At 39.2% G+C, this 23,059-nt stretch overlaps 1 pseudogene; it reads left to right on the plus strand.

Moving 5' to 3' along the window:
• Positions 1-19,318: 19,318 nt before the first annotated feature.
• LOC124091894 (costars family protein ABRACL-like) lies at positions 19,319-19,562 on the plus strand (annotated as a pseudogene).
• Positions 19,563-23,059: the final 3,497 nt, after the last annotated feature.

Genomic DNA, 23,059 nt, shown 5'->3' on the forward strand with positions numbered 1-23,059 from the left:
GGCAGGAGGATTGAAAATGCAAGGCCAGTTGAGTAATTTAACCAGAACCTGTCTCAAAAAAATAAATGTTTAAAAGAACCAGAGATGTAGCTCAGTGGAAAAGCATCCCTGGACTCAATCCCCAGTTACCTCAACCCCAAAAAGGAACTGGCCAAAGGAGCAAGCATTTGCCTTCAGTTGGGGTACTCAGGATGATTTCGTTGTAGAGGAAGGGTTTGAGCTGAGGTCTGAAGAACAGGGAAGACACCTGCAGAATTGGAAAGCACTCAGACTGAGGGGATGTTGGAAACAAGATGCACAAGGAAGAAAGCACAAGGAATATTGCTATATAGGAATAAGGGAGCGTATCAGTTCTCCATTGATGCTGTAACAAATGACCACAAACTTGGTGGCATAAAAAATACCAACCTACAGCTCTGTAGGTCTGAAGTCTGACGTGGGCTTCACTGGGCTCTGATAGGAATGCATTCCTTTCTGGAGCCTCTAAAGGATGATCTGTTTCCTCAGCTTTCCCAGGTTTTAGAGACCACCTGCACCCTTGGCTTGTCACCTCCTTTCTTTATCTCAAAATCATCAACAGTAGATTGAATCCTTGTCATCTCTGGTTCCCTGTTTCTAAGGACTCATGTGGTTAGACTGGGCTCTGGACAATCCAGTATAATTTTCCCATCTCCAATCTGTAACTATAATGATATCTGCAAAATTGCTCTTGCAATGATAAGATAAGCACATTCAGAGAGCAGTTGAGTCAGGGTATCTTTGGGAGTCATTATTCTCCCTAACGCAGGGGGAAAGGCAGCTGGCTCGAGAACTATCCCAGCTGAGGGATCAGGAATATGGAAGGAAAATTCCCACATTTGTGACACTCTGTGTCTTGTGTTACTGGATAATAGAACTTGTTGGATTTTCACTTCACAAACCATCATCCCATAGATCTTGCTTGCTAGTCTGTACCTTCCTCAGAAACCCAATGTAACTTGTGTGTGTCCTGTTCCCTGGTTAGTAAAGTAAAAAGAAGCATACCCTCCAGCAGCACTACCCTTCTGTCAATTAGAATAGGTTACACTTTGCTGTGATAATAAGTAATATCCGATTCTCAGTTGCTTAAGACAGTGAAAGTTTATTTCTTGTTCAAGCTATACGTTTACCACAGGTGAGCTAAGGAGCTCTGCTCTAAATCTCCTCACTCTAGTTCTCAGGCTGACAGAGAAGCCATATTTCAACTTTGCCATGTGCAATAGCAGAGGGAATGAGAGTTCTAGAAGGTCTCACACCAGCCACCATATGCTCCAGCCTGGCAGAGATGCTCTACACACAATTCATTGGTCTGAACTATTCACATGAGTCCACCCACCACTCAAAAGGTCCAGGAAGCATAAGCCTACCAAGTACCCATGGCAGAGAGCTGGAAATGTCATGTGGGCAGCAGTAATGGTACAACAAGAACCTGCTTTAATTCTTATGTGACTGGTTCCATATTCTTCCAATATCTATATACCCAGCCTTGGAAACCTTTATTATTTAAATTTTTTTAAAATGTTGATGGACCTTTACTTTCTTTATTTTTAGTTATAGATGGACACAATACCTTTATTTTATGTATTTATTTATTTATTTTTATGTAGTGCTGAGGATTGAACCCAGTACCTCAGGCAAGCACTCTACCACTGAGCCACAACCCCAGTCTCTTGGAAACCTTTTTGATGTTGTCCAATTGAATGTTAAATCCTGCCCATTCTTGCATCAAAGAGTCTCTGTCACAAATCTCTTACTTTCCATCAGCACTACTCCTACTGGGCAACAAAGTGTACTATCTTATTTTTTAAACATTTATTATTGTGTTCTAAGGCACAAACCAAAGGAACAATTTCAGGATGTCTTGCTCCTTAGGGGAGTACCAGGGTGTCAGCAGGAAATATTGAAGGGAGCAGTCCCTTATGTCATCTAGGAGATAAACTTTTGGCAAGGCCTTGTGGGTTTGTCCATCCATCTATTCATCTTTGAATTAAAATGTAAAAGTGAGATGGTTATCATAGGGATGGGCATTGATAAGCTTACTTGAATTGAAAAATGAAGTAAGACTTCAGTGAGAAGTACATTTTACATTGAGACCAAATGCAAACATACACACATATACAGAAGCACTCACACAGAATTGAAAATAAAATTTAACAAAGTTAATTTTATTATGCTGTTCTTCTCTCCTTTTACAATCATGGCTATGACCTGTTATGAGGGTTTCACCAACACTAAAGAGTCTGGACTGCACAGTGACCCACCCCAAAGGCAAGGATTAGCTCAATGATTAGGAGACCCTGGTACCTGGCACTACACAGCAGCATCAGTCTTTCCAATCTCATCCCTCTTCATCTTCCTTTGTTCATTATTTCATTCTTTAATAAAAAGTGTTTTAAGATCTTGCCACTTGAGAGAAAATGTCCCATGTCCTGGGGTTGCAAAAGCAAAGAAGACATACTCTATATTCTTAAGGAGTTCACAGACTAAAGGAGAAGACAAACATGTAAATAAATAATTACCATGACTTGAGAGAGGCCCAATCACAGAAGAACAGAGATAGTTCTATGAGAATTCAAAGGAAGAGAAACACCTCCTTAGAGGTGAGAGAGGGGAACTTTAATTAAAACCTGCAGATTACTTCATGGGACTTTCAAAGCCTTTTTGAACCTTCCTGTGGCCCATTCAATTGTCCAATGCACCCTCCTACTTCCCCTCAAGCAAGATATTAAATCTTTTCAGGTGGAGACAAGCAAAAGAAATTATTGTGCTTGCTCTTCCATTGGTTCTCATCCTGAGGTGAGGCTGGTCCCACCACCATCCCCTGAAGTCCTCACACCTGCTATTGACAATGAATGAATAACTTGATAGACTTCCCCCACCTTTCTGCTTTGGACTATTGTATCATCCCCCAACACCAAGCTCAGTCTTACCACTTCAAGAAACCTCCTCAAGGAGCTATAGCCTAGTCTATCCCCTTTTATATCTCTAGAACAGTTATCTTCAAATTTTTTTGCATATTCCCATATTTTTGAAAAGTAATCTATGTGCACCCTACAGAATTTTGAACTGACATCTAAAAATGTTAATTATAACTCTAATTTCCAGCATATTCTATGATGCATATGGCTCTGAATATATTTTTTGTCAAAATCTTGGAGCTGTGTACTTAGATCATTCAATTTATAGACAATATCTACCATATAACTTGGCAAACCCAGTTCTCATTGTAAACCAATCATCCAAATCAGATTTACTTAGATCTGAAAAAGTCTTACTTCATTTTTCAATTCAAGTAAGCTTATCAATGCTCACTTTTAAATTCTAATTCAAAGATGAATAGATGAATGGACAAACCCACAAGGCCTTGCCAAGAGTTTATCTCCTAGATGGCATAAGGGACTGCTCCCTTCAATATTTCCTGCTGATACTCTGGTACTCCCCTAAGGAGCAAGACATCCTGAAATTGTTCCTTTGGTTTGTGCTCTAGGGCAATCCACGTTAATAAGCTTTAGGATGGGTGAGAGGTTTGTCTTTATTTTAAAAGGGGGTTCAAACTAGACACCACATCACACATTGTCATCCCACCTACTTGGAAAGCTGAGGCAGGAGGATTGAAAATGCAAGGCCAGTTGGGTAATTTAACCAGAACCTGTCTCAAAAAAATAAATGTTTAAAAGAACCAGAGATGTAGTTCAGTGGAAAAGCATCCCTGGACTCAATCCCCAGTTACCTCAACCCCAAAAAGGAACTGGCCAAAGGAGCAAGCATTTGCCTTCAGTTGGGGTACTCAGGATGATTTCGTTGTAGAGGAAGGGTTTGAGCTGAGGTCTGAAGAACAGGGAAGACACCTGCAGAATTGGAAAGCACTCAGACTGAGGGGATGTTGGAAACAAGATGCACAAGGAAGAAAGCACAAGGAATATTGCTATATAGGAATAAGGAGCAATCCAATAAACTTGTACAAATAAGAAGGAAAACAAAAACCTGTACCAATCTTCAGGAAGTAGTGGTTCCAGAAAAGGCCTCTAAAATTGCATGCTGTGACAGTAGGTATAATGAAGTCCCATAAGTAAATAAAAGGATTGTATGTAAACATAAAAAAAAAAAAAGGAATAAGGGAGCGTATCAGTTCTCCATTGATGCTGTAACAAATGACCACAAACTTGGTGGCATAAAAAATACCAACCTACAGCTCTGTAGGTCTGAAGTCTGACGTGGGCTTCACTGGGCTCTGATAGGAATGCATTCCTTTCTGGAGCCTCTAAAGGATGATCTGTTTCCTCAGCTTTCCCAGGTTTTAGAGACCACCTGCACCCTTGGCTTGTCACCTCCTTTCTTTATCTCAAAATCAACAGTAGATTGAATCCTTGTCATCTCTGGTTCCCTGTTTCTAAGGACTCATGTGGTTAGACTGGGCTCTGGACAATCCAGTATAATTTTCCCATCTCCAATCTGTAACTATAATGATATCTGCAAAATTGCTCTTGCAATGATAAGATAAGCACATTCAGAGAGCAGTTGAGTCAGGGTATCTTTGGGAGTCATTATTCTCCCTAACGCAGGGGGAAAGGCAGCTGGCTCGAGAACTATCCCAGCTGAGGGATCAGGAATATGGAAGGAAAATTCCCACATTTGTGACACTCTGTGTCTTGTGTTACTGGATAATAGAACTTGTTGGATTTTCACTTCACAAACCATCATCCCATAGATCTTGCTTGCTAGTCTGTACCTTCCTCAGAAACCCAATGTAACTTGTGTGTGTCCTGTTCCCTGGTTAGTAAAGTAAAAAGAAGCATACCCTCCAGCAGCACTACCCTTCTGTCAATTAGAATAGGTTACACTTTGCTGTGATAATAAGTAATATCCGGACTGCAAATTGGTGCAGCCAATTTGGAAAGCAGTATGGAGATTTCTTGGAAAGCTGGGAATGGAGCCACCATTTGACCCAGCTATTCCCCTTCTCGGTCTATTCCCTAAAGACCTAAAAAGAGCATGCTACAGGGACACTGCTACATCGATGTTCATAGCAGCACAATTCACAATAGCTAGACTGTGGAACCAACCTAGATGCCCTTCAATGGATGAATGGATAAAAAAAATGTGGCATTTATACACAATGGAGTATTACTCTGCATTAAAAAATGACAAAATCATAGAATTTGCAGGGAAATGGATGGCATTAGAGCAGATTATGCTAAGTGAAGCTAGCCAATCCCTAAAAAACAAATGCCAAATGTCTTCTTTGATATAAGGAGAGTAACTAAGAACAGAGTAGGGTCGAAGAGCATGAGAAGAAGATTAACATTAAACAGGGATGAGAGGTGGGAGGGAAAGGGAGAGAGAAGGGAAAGTGCATGGAAATGGAAGGAGACCCTCAGAGTTATACAAAAGTACATACAAGAGGAAGTGAGGGGAAGGGGAAAAATAATATAAGGGGGACAAACGAATGTCAGTAGAGGGAGCAGAGAGAGAAGAGGGGAGGGGAGGGGAGGGGAGGGGAGGGGGGATAGTAGAGGATAGGAAAGGCAGCAGAATACAACAGACACTAGTATGGCAATGTGTAAATCAATGGATGTGTAACTGATGTGATTCTGCAATCTGTATATGGGGTAAAAATGGGAGCTCATAACCCACTTGAATCAAATTGTGAAATATGATATATCAAGAACTATGTAATGTTTTGAACAGCCAACAATAAAAAATTTAAAAAAAAAAATAAGTAATATCCGATTCTCAGTTGCTTAAGACAGTGAAAGTTTATTTCTTGTTCAAGCTATATGTTTACAACAGGTGAGCTAAGGAGCTCTGCTCTAAATCTCCTCACTCTAGTTCTCAGGCTGACAGAGAAGCCATATTTCAACTTTGCCATGTGCAATAGCAGAGGGAATGAGAGTTCTAGAAGGTCTCACACCAGCCACCGTATGCTCCAGCCTGGCAGAGATGCTCTACACACAATTCATTGGTCTGAACTATTCACATGAGTCCACCCACCACTCAAAAGGTCCAGGAAGCATAAGCCTACCAAGTACCCATGGCAGAGAGCTGGAAATGTCATGTGGGCAGCAGTAATGGTGCAACAAGAACCTGCTTTAATTCTTATGTGACTGGTTCCATATTCTTCCAATATCTATATACCCAGCCTTGGAAACCTTTATTATTTAAATTTTTTAAAAATGTTGATGGACCTTTACTTTCTTTATTTTTAGTTATAGATGGACACAATACCTTTATTTTATGTATTTATTTATTTATTTTTATGTAGTGCTGAGGATTGAACCCAGTACCTCAGGCAAGCACTCTACCACTGAGCCACAACCCCAGTCCCTTGGAAACCTTTTTGATGTTGTCCAATTAAATGTTAAATCCTGCCCATTCTTGCATCAAAGAGTCTCTGTCACAAATCTCTTACTTTCCATCAGCACTACTCCTACTGGGCAACAAAGTGTACTATCTTATTTTTTAAACATTTATTATTGTGTTCTAAGGCACAAACCAAAGGAACAATTTCAGGATGTCTTGCTCCTTAGGGGAGTACCAGGGTGTCAGCAGGAAATATTGAAGGGAGCAGTCCCTTATGTCATCTAGGAGATAAACTTTTGGCAAGGCCTTGTGGGTTTGTCCATCCATCTATTCATCTTTGAATTAAAATGTAAAAGTGAGATGGTTATCATAGGGATGGGCATTGATAAGCTTACTTGAATTGAAAAATGAAGTAAGACTTCAGTGAGAAGTACATTTTGCATTGAGACCAAATGTAAACATACACACATATACAGAAGCACTCACACAGAATTGAAAATAAAATCTAACAAAGTTAATTTTATTATGCTGTTCTTCTCTCCTTTTACAATCATGGCTATGACCTGTTATGAGGGTTTCACCAACACTAAAGAGTCTGGACTGCACAGTGACCCACCCCAAAGGCAAGGATTAGCTCAATGATTAGGAGACCCTGGTACCTGGCACTACACAGCAGCATCAGTCTTTCCAATCTCATCCCTCTTCATCTTCCTTTGTTCATTATTTCATTCTTTAATAAAAAGTGTTTTAAGATCTTGCCACTTGAGAGAAAATGTCCCATGTCCTGGGGTTGCAAAAGCAAAGAAGACATACTCTATATTCTTAAGGAGTTCACAGACTAAAGGAGAAGACAAACATGTAAATAAATAATTACCATGACTTGAGAGAGGCCCAATCACAGAAGAACAGAGATAGTTCTATGAGAATTCAAAGGAAGAGAAACACCTCCTTAGAGGTGAGAGAGGGGAACTTTAATTAAAACCTGCAGATTACTTCATGGGACTTTCAAAGCCTTTTTGAACCTTCCTGTGGCCCATTCAATTGTCCAATGCACCCTCCTACTTCCCCTCAAGCAAGATATTAAATCTTTTCAGGTGGAGACAAGCAAAAGAAATTATTGTGCTTGCTCTTCCATTGGTTCTCATCCTGAGGTGAGGCTGGTCCCACCACCATCCCCTGAAGTCCTCACACCTGCTATTGACAATGAATGAATAACTTGATAGACTTCCCCCACCTTTCTGCTTTGGACTATTGTATCATCCCCCAACACCAAGCTCAGTCTTACCACTTCAAGAAACCTCCTCAAGGAGCTATAGCCTAGTCTATCCCCTTTTATATCTCTAGAACAGTTATCTTCAAATTTTTTTGCATATTCCCATATTTTTGAAAAGTAATCTATGTGCACCCTACAGAATTTTGAACTGACATCTAAAAATGTTAATTATAACTCTAATTTCCAGCATATTCTATGATGCATATGGCTCTGAATATATTTTTTTGTCAAAATCTTGGAGCTGTGTACTTAGATCATTCAATTTATAGACAATATCTACCATATAACTTGGCAAACCCAGTTCTCATTGTAAACCAATCATCCAAATCAGATTTACTTAGATCTGAAAAAGTCTTACTTCATTTTTCAATTCAAGTAAGCTTATCAATGCTCACTTTTAAATTCTAATTCAAAGATGAATAGATGAATGGACAAACCCACAAGGCCTTGCCAAGAGTTTATCTCCTAGATGACATAAGGGACTGCTCCCTTCAATATTTCCTGCTGATACCCTGGTACTCCCCTAAGGAGCAAGACATCCTGAAATTGTTCCTTTGGTTTGTGCTCTAGGGCAATCCACGTTAATAAGCTTTAGGATGGGTGAGAGGTTTGTCTTTATTTTAAAAGGGGGTTCAAACTAGACACCACATCACACATTGTCATCCCACCTACTTGGAAAGCTGAGGCAGGAGGATTGCAAGTTCGAGGTCAGCCTGGGCCATTTAGCAAGACTCTGTCTCAAAATAAAAATTAAAAAGATCTGGGGGATATAGATCAGTGATGGAGTTCCCCTGGGTTCAATTTCCACAGCAAAGGAGGAGGAAGAATTAACAGATGAGGTGGAAAGAATCAACTAACTACACATTTGACAGATCAATTTTAGGAAGCAGCTCAGGTGGAATTAAGGATCTGAAATTAAGACCCTAAAAATTAGTTTAAGGGTCTCAGAGAAAGTCATTTGTTCCCCTTCCAGGAGTGAGCCCTCCTTTAGGTCAAAGACCACTGCTCTGAGGTCCGCAGGGAAGCCCAGCATCTAACTGCACACATGAACTTGTATGTATTGGAACATGAGAACTTGCCAGCTTTCTGACTGAGCTCCCCTCCCCAGCCCCCATTTTATCATCTTTTGGGGTTTGCTTTTGTTTTATAAAACTTTAAATCTACTCAAAGTATTAAAAGATTCCACTCTCCAGGCTGGGGTTGTAGCTCAGTGGTAGAGCGCCTGTCTATACCTGTGAGGCACTGGGTTCAATCCTCAGCACCACATAAAAATAAATAAATAAATAAATAAGAACTTGTCAGCTTTCTGGTCCATATTTTAGTTTACCCCGGTACTCCCCTAAGAAGCAAGACATCACACAGGAGACTCCCTCAAGGTCAGACATTCGTTCCTCTCAGTTTTGTGTTGCTGGTTAATTGTGTTTTATTTTCAATTTGTTTCCTAAATGAAATTCTAAACTACTTGAATAGGGAGACTATAAAAACTTGTTTTACCTTTTCTACTCTCTCCCTCCTAGAAGAACATTCCTGGCCTGGGCATCTTCTTCCCTGTAGAAATGTGTCTGGAAAACCACCAAGGTGATTTGAGGGTGGGCTGGTGAACGGAGAAATTTGATCTGCAATCAGATGATCTTAAATTATTTGATGCAGCTGGGAAAAAGTCTAAGTAACTTTTCCTGCTCCAACACAGGCTGCACAGCCCTTCATAAATACAAGACTATGTATGATGGGATATGCTTCTTGGTCCAGGATGATGGTTCCATACTGGAGTAGCTGAGAAAATGAAAAAAAAAAAAATGCTAAATTCGCTATAGTCTATAGCAGTGGAACATGTCAAGCAGTCCACTAGTTAAATTCAGTTCTATCACATTTATGACACTTTGTACACCTACTAAATAAATAAAAAATGATAGGATTTCTGCCTTCATGGAGCTCAAAGGTTATAGGTGAGGCTTGGGTGGATATATATAGTTGCAGTTATGATGACTGCTCTTCTAACCACTTCCCCAGTGGAGCAGGTTACCAAAGATCTTAGAATAGGAGGATATAATTTCCTCAAATCTTCAAGTGGCTACAAGAGGAATTGGTTGTTTGCCTCTCTGGTTCCTGCCCAGCTCTCCCCATCTCAACAAGCATTCAAGTTAAATTCTCATTTAAAAATCTAACAATTGCCTGAAGAAACTTCCAACTGGCTCTTCATGTTGCTTCAAGGCATGTTCCTTAATAAGCTAAAATGTTAAACAAATCTATGCTGATGATACACTGATATTGCTTTGCCATTTCATTAATCAAATTCGTCCTGTTCTATTCTACCTTGTGAGTATTCTAAGTGATTCCCGAAGCACTTGCAGCTTGAGACACACTTGCAGATCTTCTGGAACAGGTAGGTGCTTTTGGGTTTTGAGATAGTTGCTGTGGTTTTCACTGCTTTGTGGGCCAGCCGACATGGAGAGAGTTGTGGACCTCTTGGATATCCTTTGAAGAGGTTGAAGAGCAAGGCCATCCATGGAGCCAAAGTGACCATGGGTGTCCTTGGTCACTGGTTCTCAAGACCATGCAGAAGGATTTCACACAATTCCCACATAGCAGCATGCATGAGTTTATTAAAAGACATAGGAAAAGGGAAACACACTTGAGGGAGAAAGGGAGAAAAATAAGATCTCTCAGAGGAGAGGGACAGCACCTCCTTCCTGCCTTCCTGTTTTACTGGAGGCAGGGAAGTTTCTAGAGAGTTCTGCCCAGGTCCACCTCTTGACTTTTGACTGACAGCAGGATTGCATCATAGTTTCAGATCCCCACTGCACATCGTCTTACCCTCTGAAGAAAAGATTTTACTATTATAATGAGATGCTAAGATCCAAGGAAACTCCCAGTTACCTAGACCTGTGCTGACTGATTCTAATTGAAACTTGTTCTTAAAGATTTTATGGTTAAGAACTTTGCTTCTAATTATTATGTCTCCCTGTGTCCTGGAATCTGGCCCAGGTAAAGGTCACAAAATCCCCTGTTCAGGGTAACTTGTGTTCTTCTTATGGGCAGGGAGGAGCTTCTGGGTTTGCACTTTTCCTGCAGATAACAACTTGTTTGCTGAGGAATGTAGCATATCCTATTGACTTGAGCCAGGCAGAGCCTGAACACCCTCAAGCCAATTGCCCAGCAAAAGAAAACGTGTGGAGATGGGAATAGTAGGCCCAGTCTATGGAATTACCACTTAAAAGTCCAGTTTTCACTGTGCAGCTCTATTTGTTATCTACCAAAGGGGAGGAGGCCTTGAGGAAGGGAAATCTTTCATTTTAATAACTGAATCAAAACACCATTGGCAATGCCTTGGTGCATAAATCTCTAAGGCTAATAAGAATATTTTGACAAAAAGGGTAAATAACTACTCTTATTTATTATCTAAATATTAGAAATATTGAAATCAAAGTACAAAGTGGGGGAAAAAAAAAACAAAGTTCAAAGAGTAGAATATCTTAGGCCATCCTTTTGACCACAGATATCATATATAAAACAAGATTAGTATCTAAGGGCAGAGGGGATGTTTGTACCTAGAAGCTCTAAAACATCAAATTAATTTAGCCTTTCTTCTAACTGCTTTTTTAAAAAAAAAAAATGTATCAGACATCTCAGGGTAAATTCGATCTAATTCAAATAAAGTGGGAAAAGGTGCCTCTTGACAAAGATCTCAGCCTTCTGTGAAATTAACAGTCTAAAAGCAAAAATGGGATTTTCCCCTTTTTTTTTTTTTTTTTTTTTTTTTTTTGAGAACAAATATGCAGATCCAAGGGAAAAAAAACACATTCTTAAGCAGACAGCTGATTGAGAAAGAGCCAGGTACAAACTTTGGGCAACAAGACAGCTTTCTTTCTTTTCTCCTCTGCTACCATCCTTTCCCGACCCCTGTACCCAACCTGGCACCTCTTCCTCTCCATCCTCATGAAAACTCAACAAAAACTGGTGTGATTAATGACTATAGATGGGCAGGAGCAGATGCACACTCGAGGTTTGGATCAGGTTGACTCTTCTAACTCCTCTTTCTAAAGCCCTGCCCAGGGCCCCCTCCTCCCTTTTCCTCTCGGAGGCATGCTAATGAGAGCTCCAGGCCAGGACTGAGGAAGGACGAGAGCTGGCTCCTTCCCATGGATCCCCAGCTATCTCTGCCCCTGCTTCCTGCTGGAAGAAATCAACGCAAAGCAACTTCTGTAGGAGCAGCTGCTGACGCCCGTCCTCTCCCATCCCCCGCCCCATCACATTCTGTTGTCACATTCTTGGGCAATATTTCAGAAGCTCACTCATCCTGACACTCACTTCCCCCACCCCCGTACCTCTGCCCCCAAACAAGACATTAGGAAGGAAACATGAGAGATTGTATTTTAGCCTAATTGAACAATAGCCCTTATTTCATCTTGAGTAAGATAAATGGGCTGTCCAACTTCACTTCTCACTTTATCTGTAATGAGGTTTCTCTCTCGACTGTTTACTAAAGTATTAAAAAGCACTTTGCAGGGCCTGCTGCTATATTCCATCAAAGAGAGTCAATAGAACAGATGAAGACACATGAGAAAGGCAGAGAGATGAGGTGCCTTTTACGAAAGTTCAGATTCTAGACCTATTAGAAAGAACTGTTTCCCCTCTATGAATTCAGTGTAAAAACACCACCTTTTTCTCTGTGGCAGCAAAGTGTTTTGTTATAGGACAGGACAGCACCTGACAGGTCAGACCAAGGTGGATAACTAATTGCAGTCATTAATGTCCAGGTGGTAGGAAATTGCCAGAATTGTGAGATTCTAATAGGCCATTAGCATCTCTACGCTGGAAGTACTTGTGTGGACTCTTTCTCTCACCCACAGTGATAAAATGTCTGTCTGTTCTTGCCCAGGCTCTGTCTCCAGCTGCTCTTAAAGAGAGGGGCACCTTCAGATGTTGGGTGCACAGGGGCTTGGGAGTCCTGGGAACAGACCTTGCTCAGGGTTTTGACGCCAAATGTGTGTCACTAAAATTAACTGCAATATAGTTTCTTCCCTTACAAAATAGAGAGTAAATATTTTACACGGATAGGTATTTCAGTATAGGAATGAGTGACCATCTTTTGGATGTATCTCAATTTTTATGTAAGAATTAAGAATGGATTTTTATTGGATTGTAGCCACCGTCCTATTGGATACATTGATCAACAATTTGGGGTCCGACTATGTGCATACACGTAGTAGGGAGGAAAACAAAACATAAACATGGAAAGTGAAGGAAAAGGCATGGTCTTATTATTAGATGGGGAAGTCACATTTCTACTCTTCATTTAAGACCATGCCAAATACTTCTTGCAGATATTATAATATCTTGCAGATATATAATATTCCATAGCAGATCAATGCCTTTGTGTCCTTGTACTGTCATCTACCTTTTCAGTCTCCCCTGTTACACTGTTAGCTTTTAAAAGAAGGGACTGCATCCTATTCATTTCTTTATCCCCTGAGCCTAGCAACAGCTCCTGAAATATGGTCAACATGCAACCTTTGTGCATATACAAATGAATGGAGTGAATAAATAAATGTCAAAAAAACAGACCATAAGTTCAAAGAGAGGCAGTTATACCATGGTGCAAAGAGCCCACATTTGCAACAGGTGCAAATAACCAACCTATTATGTAAAAATCTGACTTTTTTAAAAATTTTTTTTGTAATTATAGATGGACAGCATGCTTTATTTTATGTGTTTATTTTTATGTAATGCTAAGGATAGAACCTCACACATGCTAGGCAAGCTCTCTGCCATTGAGCTACAGGCCCAACCCCCCAAAAAAATCTGACTTTTATAGTGAGCCTCAGTGTCCACATCTGAAAAATGCTATTATCCAAACCAAACAGGGTTATTGTATGAATTCAATAAGAAAAAAATACCGTTAAATCAATTTTAACTCTCATCCTGTGATTCTTTTCCCTAAAGAGTTGTAACAGAGCACTGGAGTTAAAAGGAAAGACCTAAATGCAACCACAGATTCCTAGTTTATCCAAGAAGTAAAGAAGTTGTGAGCCACAGGAGCACATGAACTCTTCAAGAGAAAAGAAAGAGTTAAGAAGTGGAAAAGCCAGACCCTCAATGAGGGCTGAGGGGTGGTATTTAAGATCATGACCTAGAGGAAAATCTAAAGAAAGAGGGTCTTGTATTATGGAGGTGATTCAAGGGCATGATGGTGAAATGCATGGTGGCCCAAGAAATTAATGATTAATCTAAACCCAGTAGCATTTTGATTCTTGGGCCTTAAATTTTGATCATTATTTAAAGATTCTTCTAGTTGGGTGATCATAAAAATTCTCGATGTTTTTTTTTTTCAAGAGTCTATCTATCAAAAACAGAAGATGAACTTTGTGGAGGAAAGGAAACTTATGAGTAGATCCTTTTAAAATCAGTCTTTTTAAATCTCAAAACCACACAAATTTCTTTCCAGTAAAGACAAGCAGAACAGGCAACTGGGGTGGTGCAGCTTCCTTTGTTCCAGACACACCACGTGTGTTGTTCCATTTTTGGATTGCATTCATATTTGTAACAACCATGTTCTGCTCCTGGCTCACACTGAGTCTGTGATTGACTAAAACAGCGTTAATTTTTTTTAATGTTTACTAAGTCAGAAGTTGTTTAACAGTGCACTCACCTAATTAACTATTTTAAACCTAAGCTAATGTTCAGTTTGGACTTAATTGATTTTGGTTTGTCAAAACTTTTCTATTGACTCAGACATGCAACACGTTAGTTACTCCTTCTAGATTTTTGTCTCTTAAAAAAAACTGATTGTCTTTCTTCCTGTGTCTCCATACCATTAATTCTTCTAAGGTTGAGTAGCACTACACTAAAAATAGAAATCCAGTTAATTATTCCTTAATCCTTTCACCTGCTGTATTTTTAATTTCTTAGAATTCAACTAAGTAAAAGCCCACTAAACTGAGGGCTCTTTGAGAGAAGACCTATGCTTAGTTATTTTTGTATTTTTTTTATCTGATCCAGGGCCTGGATCATATCCATCCTATATTTCTCTCTCAATATCCTTGAGGAAGTCTCATCCAATTCTCTAATTAACTGGGCCACCAATATGGGTTAGGAACCACATTGTTCGTTCCTATAATGTTTATTCTGAGATAGATGTCACTTTCTTTTCTCAGTTTTCAAAATATATGTTTAATAATCATTCTGGAATACTGCCAAACATAAGTATCTGAATGCCTGTAGATACAGAAAATTAAGCTGGGCATGGTGGCTCACACCTGTAATCCTAGACTAGGGAGACTGAGGTAAGAGGATCACAAGTTCAAGGCCAGCCTTAGCTATTTTGCAAGACTGTGTCTCAAAATAAAAAGTGAAAAAGGACTGGTGATGCAGTGGTAAAGGGCCCCTGGGTTCAATCCCAGTACTTTAAAAAAAAAAAAAAAAAAGTCAAAACCAAGTTTTTCTAAGATTTCATTACTATCCCAGCCTCCCTCAGGATGGCCTCATGACAACATTCCTCACAATGACCTGCTCACCCTGGTCTTTCTCTAGTGTCTGAACAGAAGACAGGATTTGGGGAGGGAATAGCACCCTCAGAAATTTGTTTTGCAGGGACCTTGGTTTGTCCCTCTTGGCCCTCTCCCGGCATTGGGTGGCTGTGTGGATGAGTGGGGACAGTGGTTCCACAGTTCTCTTGTTCCTATTCTCTTCTGATTTTGCCCCACACTGTCCCTGTGTACTGTTTCATCCCTACACTCAGCCCACCAACTCCACAGGGAAACACTGAGTCTCACACCCAAATGCGGTTCACAAAGATGGCACTTCAGCCAACTCCCCTGGCAGGCTTCTTTGGTGAGCCCAAGGCTCCATGCTTAACTTAGGATGCCAGACCTGTCCTGGAGGCCTAGTCAGCATAAGCAGGGAGTGACAATTATTTCTGGTCACACCATCTATCTTGTTTCTCTTTTGGAAGGATCATGCTTCGGTTATTACCCCCATTGGATTTAAGAAACCCCATAACCTTTATACAGGAGAGTGGTTTATAACATACTTTCCCACATAGCTGTAATAAATTTCCATAATACTTGATTTCCCATTTTCTTAGCTAGAAAAACTGCTGTAGTTCAAAGTCAATTGATTATTCAAAATAATCACCTGTTTCATAAGTAACAAATTCTGCTCTGATTCCAGGTATCTTGCTCTTTGCATCAACAAATATTTACTGATATATCCAGGCCCAAGGCCAAGAGCCAGAATCTATTAGTAAACAAGCTGTGGAGCTTTCAGCTAAACAGGGGAGACATAGAGTAAACAAACACTTGCAAGTGTTACAGGTGCTATGAAGAACAGCCACAGGGTGTTACAAGTTTAGGCTCTGAACCAGATGCCTGTTTTTGAATCTGTACTGCATGTGTGATCTTAAGGAAATTAACATTCCTGAGTCTTGATGTCTTCATTATAAAATGGAGATGATAATCCTATTATCAACCTCATAGGTTTGGAGGACTAAATGAGTTGATAATGTTAAGGGCTCATATTTGGCACCCAATAAATATTTGCCATGATTACAGGGAGCTCTGAAAAGGGAGATCTTAACCTAGGAGCAAGAGGATGAAGTAGGGGTTGATGAGAGTCAAGAAAATTTCCTGAAATGGAATTTTATCAGAGACTTAAGGGATGCATAGGAATATGGCCTGTGGGCAATAAGTGGGGTGTGTGTGGGCGGGGAGGAAGTTGAGGGGAGTGGGGACAGGTGCAAGGAAGAGAGGAGAGTGAGCAAAATGAACACAAGTGCATAGGACCCATCAGACTGTTAACTAAACCTGCAGCTGCTACATCTCATGGGCTGGCCCCATTCCCAGATCTAACTAACACTTGTCAGGGTAAAGTGTGGGGAGTTTATCAGGAAGAGAAAACATAAGACTTTAAGTCTAATCCTCTCTCCACCCCCCCCCCACCCGCCCACCAACACATACAATGGAAAGAGGACCAAACTCCAAAGGGAACACAGGACTGATGCTCTAGCTCAACCTTCTACACTCTGTGACCCTGGGAACTCCATCCCCTATCTGGGCCTCAGATTCTTTCTCCATAAAAAATAGTGATAATAATTCTTACCTGGAGTTCTGTGAATTCACTTCAGCAAAATACAAAAGTTGCATGAACCTACTCCGGTTGAATTTCCAGCGTAGCTGTTGGGTGACATAATCACTCTGAATCTCAATTTTCTCATCTGTAAAATGGCAATGATAAGAATAATATTTCCTCCTGATCTTTTATTTTGAAAACTGAATGTATAAAAAATTTAAAGAATGCTTTATAACCTTCATATAGATTCGTCAACTGTTATACTTTGCCATGTATTTGCTTATTTTGTGTGTGACACAATGACATTTCCCTGTAAATATTTTAGCATGTATTTTCTAAAAACAAGAATATTCTATATATTCACCATACTATTATCACACCTAAGAGATTTATTACTGATTTTAAAATACCATCTAGCAAATAGTTTATATCCAAACATCATCAATCCCTACATAATTTTTACAGTTTCTTTGTTTGTTTGTTTTGAGACAGGGTCTTACTATGTCGCCCAGGTCAGCCATGAACTCTTAGGCTCATGTGATCCTCCTGCTTCAGCATCCCAAGTAGCTGGGGACTACAGGCATGCACCACTGAGCATGGCTGTTCTATGACTTTTTTAAAAAATTAGAATCTAATCAAACTTCATGCACTTGCATTGGCTCTTGTAGATCTTTTACTTTTTTTAATCTAGAATGTTCTCCCTGCTTTTGGGGTGAGGGGAGCAGGCAGCAAGCCTTCTATGGCACTGATATTTTCAAAGCATTTATGCCAATTGTCTTCAGATTATCCCCGGATTTTTAAAAATTATTTCCTCATGATTAGATTTAGGTTAAAATTTTTGGCAAGAAGACTGCACAGGTGATGAAAGCAACTGCACAGGTGATCAGCAAGATGGTATAATAAGAAGGCCCAGAACTCATTCCTCAGTGGAGACATTGATTGAACAACAAAACACTGTCCAAAAGTCTTTATGAGAACTCCTGAAACTGGGTAGGAAGTTGCTGTACCCCAAACAAGCTCAAAACCAAGAACAGCCACATTGAGTAAGAAAGATTGCCTCCTTTCAACTGCATCAGCTCTTGAAACGAGGCTGGCCCAGCTCATTGCAATAAAAAGAGGGCATCTAGCTCACAGCTTTCCCCTTGGGAGGGAAAGGGGAAAAATCAGAAAAAGATACTACGAGGAAAAAAAAACTATAAACTCATATCCCTAGTGAATATTAATGCGAAAATCTCAGTAAAATGTGAGCAAACTGAAATCAATAACACATTCAAAGGATTATCCATCACAACCAAGTGGTTATATTTCTGGAATGCAAAGCTCAACATATGAAAATCATCAATGTAATACACCATATTAACAGAATGAAAGACACAAACCACATGATCATCTCAGTTGATGTGGAAAAGTTATTTAACAAAATTCTATACCCTTTCATGATTTAAAAAAAAACAAACAAACTCAGAAATTGAGGGAAAGTATTCAACATAATGAAAGTTAGATGTGAAAAGTCCACACCTAACAGTATATGCATTGGTAAATAACTGAGACCTTTGCCTGTAAGATCAAGAACAAGGCAGAGATATCTGTCTACTCTTCTCACTTCCATTGAACATACTACTGGAAGTTGTAGCCAGATAAATCAGGTCAAAAAATCATAAGTAGAAGGTATCCAAATTAGAAAGGAAGAATTAAAACTATCTCTGTTCACAGACGACATGATTTTATCTGCAGAAAATCTTAACAATTCCAAAATAAAACAAATACTTTTAGGACTACTGAACTAATTGGGCAAAATTGCCAGATACAAAATCAGCACTCAAAAATTAGTTGAATTTTTTTTTATACACTACCGGTGAGCAATCTGAAAACTAAATAAATAAAATAATCCCATTTATAATGGGGCAAAATCCCATTTACATTGAGATGAAATATTAGTACATCAAAAACTACGAACCATTGCTGTTATAACATGAAGAAGACATAAATAAATTGAAAAAACATCTGTATTTATAAATCAGAAGACTTAATATTGTTGAAATGTTTATACTATCCAAAACAATCTACAGATTCAATGAATTTCCTTTTAAAGTCACAATGATGTTTTTTGCAGAAATAAAAAAAAAATCTTCAAATTCACACAGAATCTCTAAGGAGCCTAAATAGCAAAAAAATATTGAGAAAGGAAAAGCAAAATTCTTCACAGTTCCTGATTTCAAAATATATTACAAAGCTCTCATAATTAAAACATCATAGTTCTGGCATAAAGACAGACACATAGACCAATGGATCAGAACAGAGCTCAGAAAGAAACCCTCACGTGTCAGGTTAAATGATCTTTGACAAGATCACATGAGGAGGAAAGGATAGTATCTAACAAATGGTGCAGGGAAAACTGGGTATCCACAAGAGGGAACTAGACTCTCACCTTATACCAAACACAAAAATTAACTTGAAACATTTAAAGACCTAAATGTAAAATCTGAAACTGTAAAATTCTTAGAAGAAAAAAAATATATAAGGGCCCCACCTCCTCTTCCTCCTCTCCCTCCATCGAAGCCATTGTCTTTGTCTTGACTACTTCCTGCTTCAGGCTCCTCCTCTCCTGTGCATTGAAGAAGATAACCTTATTGGAAAAGAAAACAAAGCAAAGAGGTAGCAATGAATGCAGATCATGAAGCTAACCTCCTAGTGGAGGAAATTCATTGTTTGGGTTCAAAAAATGAAGATGAAAAGTTCAGTGTGAAATCTGAGGTCCTCTTCTAAGACAATTGTGCCAACCTTTTAGAAGCATTGACAGGAACCAAAAAAACTCCAAGCTATAAAACAAGGGAAGATTGTTATGTACCCAGGAGAACTACTTTTGCAAGGTATTTATGATGATGTTGACATTATATTGCTGTGAGATTAGTATGGTTTGCATAACTTTGTGGATTGTTATTTTTTGTTTGTTTCTGGTAAACTGGAATAGTAAGTCAAAGGATAAAGAAATGAATATATACTTACTGTATCTTTACAAAAGGTGATGTGTGGCACTTGGTGGGAGACTGCTTGCCTAGTGTGTTCAAGGCTCTGCTTTCAATCCTTAGAAACACACACACACACACAAAGGAGACTCTATTTTTTCCCCACATTTTCTTATTGGTGCATTCTAGTCACTCATAATGATGGCCTTTGTTGTTACATATTCATACAGGCACACAATATGACAATGTAATTTGGCCAATATCACTCCCCAGAGGCTCATATTTTAAAAGTCTGTCCTTTATATATCTTGAAAGAAAGTCTATTTATTGCACTGTAAAATGAATAAAGCCTATTATTTTTCTCAGGTACTTGACATTCTGTGAGAACAAGAAACAAACTGAAGACCAGCTCCCCCCAAAAAAATATGCTCATGTAATAAAGACATAAAACTGTCTATTTTCAAAAAAAGATAAGAACCAAATAAAGGGTAATCTTTATGACATTGATTTAACAATGGTCTTTTGGATATGACACTAAAAGTACAAGCAATAAAAACAAAGTAAATGATGGAACTACATCAAACTTTAAAACTTCTGCACAGCAAACAATCAACAAAGTGAAAAGGCAACCATAGAATGGAAGAAATATTTGCAAACCATACATTTGACATGAGGTCAATATCCCCAATATATAAAGAACTCCTTCAGCTGTGTGCTAGTAGATACTTATAATCCTAGTGACTTGGGAGCCTGAGGCTAGAGGATCAAAAGTTTGAGTTCAGACTACAATTAGCAAGACCTTGTCTCAGAAAATGAAAAGGGTTGGTTGGGGTACTGCTCAGTGGCAGAACACCCTGAGTTCAAACCTTCAGTACTGTAAATTAAAAATTAAGTAAATAAATAAAAATAATAATGAGCAAAGGATTTGAATAGGCATTTCTCCAAAAAAAAGATACACAAATGGCAAGAAGCATGCTCAATGAATTAATCACCAGAGAAATGAAAATCAAAATTACAATAAGATATTTCAGGGGCTGGAGTTGTGGCTCAGCGGTAGAGCACTTGCCTGGCACGTGTGAGACCCTGGGTTTGATCCTCAGCATCACATGTAAATAAATAAATGAGATGAAAGATGTACTTACAACTAAAAAATATTTTTAAAAAATGATATTGCATATCCATTAAAATGGTCACTATTTTAAAAAATGAAATTAGCAAATGTTGGCAAGGACATAGAGAACGAACACTTGTACCTTGTTGGTAAGAATGTAAAATGGAAGAGCTGCTATAGAAAACTGTATAAAGGTTCCTCAAAAGAATTGAAAATAGGATTATCATGTTCTATCTAGCAATTTCACTTCTAAGTATATATCAAAAAGAATTGAAAATAGGATCTCTAAGAGATATTTACATATTCATGTTATCAGCGGCATCATTTGCAACAACCAAGAGGTGGAAGCAACCCAAATGTTCTCTGATGAGTTAATGAATAAATAAAATGTGATATATACATTCAATGGAATATTATTCAGCCTTAAAAAGGGAAGGTAATCCTGTCACATGCTGCAGCATGGATGAACCTTGGAGTCATTTTGTGGATTTAAAGTGGGCCAGTCACAGAAGGACAGATACTGCTCTACTCCGCTTATGAGTGGCATTAGTGGTCAGACCTTAGAAACAAAGTAAAATGGCAGTCATTGGTGGCTGGAGTGGAGGAAGGAAGAAGTTCTCTGATATACAGTTTCTGTTTTGCAAGGTAAAACATGTTGCAGAACTCTATTGTACAATAGTATGCATCTAGTTGATGCCATTGCACGTATCCACTTGGGAATGGCTGAGACTGCAAATCTGTACAGCTTTTTGCCATGGTGAAGAGTAATATTGCATAAGGTATAGGTACTTCTTCAGAAGTCACAGGATTCCAGTTTGTCCTATTATTGGTGATTCAGTGTTATTTACCTTGCTGAGGATTAAGTGAATTAACAAAGGAAAAGAGCATGGTGGCAGGCAAGCACACAATAAGGGACAGCAGTTATAATAATAATAGTTCTTTTTGAAGGGCCTTCCCTGAGTGAAGCTCTCAATTTCTTTTCTTCTATAACTGTGGTTCAGCCTCCTCAGGAGGACTGCCCATAATCTTGTGGTTGTATTTTTCAAAGCCCATAGATTTTAGCCTACACGTAACGGCTCTGAATCATTCTGGTAATGAGATAACAGCATGTTCCCAGAACAAAGACCTCTGAGCTATCTTTGGAGTTAGTCTGACCACTTCCCTATGGGAATAATTGATTTGGTAATGCCCTCCGTTACCTGGATGCTGAGTGATTTTTTTTTTTTTATGTGAAGCAATCAGTCTTTCTTAACCATCTACATTTAGAATTGAATACTTGCTCAGAGCTGGAATAGGAAATTCCTTCATTCCTTCAGTCAATTAATGTATGTCAAGAACCGCATCGGTGCTGGCAGTCATTAGACCCAGTCCTCAGGAGCTTGTAGTCTGGAGAGGGCACAGGAAGGGTAGGGTCCCAATCAGCAAGCATCAGCCACCTCATCTAGGGCAGGCCCTGAACTCATATTCATCCTTGTGTGAACTCTATTCAAGTGACTAGAATTGAATATGGAAGAAACTAAAATAAACAAGATATCATGAACTAAAAGGCCACTCACAGAGATAAAAGAGTTCAATTACAAAGGTGTCATGGAATAAGGAGGAAGAGCGCAGATCTTGGGGTTGACCGAACTGTCTGACATTACTACGCTCCTAACCTTTCTGGGACTCAGTTTCTTCATCTGTGAAATGCGACAGCAGTATCCCCCACATGGTTGTTGGGACGTTACCTGAGATACCAGGATAAAACACCCTCAGTGGGCACGAGCTCTAGCTATGATAATGGCTATTGTATAATTTGGATATAGACATGGTATCTTATTATCTAAATTATAAATAAGTTAAAATAGTAAGGTTCTGGATTTCTATGGCAACATCAGGAGAATTTTTCTTGCTAAAAGGTGGAGGTAAGGTTAGGGTTGTGGCTCAGTGGTAGAGCGCTTGCCCAGCATGCGTGAGGCACTGGGTTCAATCCCCAGAATCACATAAAAACAAACAAATAAAATAAAGATATGGTGTCCATCAAAAAAAAAAAAAGTGGAGGCGATCAATACCACCCCTGGTAGGGAACCAGGGTTCACACCTTCCTCAGTGGTGGGACCTGAATCTTATTATCCCTGATTCAGGAATTATTTGCGCCTAATTTTCTCGCCCTTAGTATCTCTTGTGGTTGCCCCAGAAGTCCAATTCTTGGGCTTTTTCCTCCCCTAGGTTACATTTTAAAATATCATCACCATCACTTTCTTCCTCGGTTCAGATTGCCTGTGGCACCATAATTTTGCTTTGTCAAATTTTGTGTGAAATAAATAGGCATGTACGAGAACCTGG

This window comes from Marmota monax, unplaced genomic scaffold (genome assembly GCF_021218885.2).
Source record: "Marmota monax isolate L192 unplaced genomic scaffold, Marmota_monax_Labrador192_F-V1.1 WCK01_AAM20220418_F8-fsc00046, whole genome shotgun sequence".
In the NCBI taxonomy this organism is placed as follows: Eukaryota; Metazoa; Chordata; class Mammalia; order Rodentia; family Sciuridae; genus Marmota; species Marmota monax.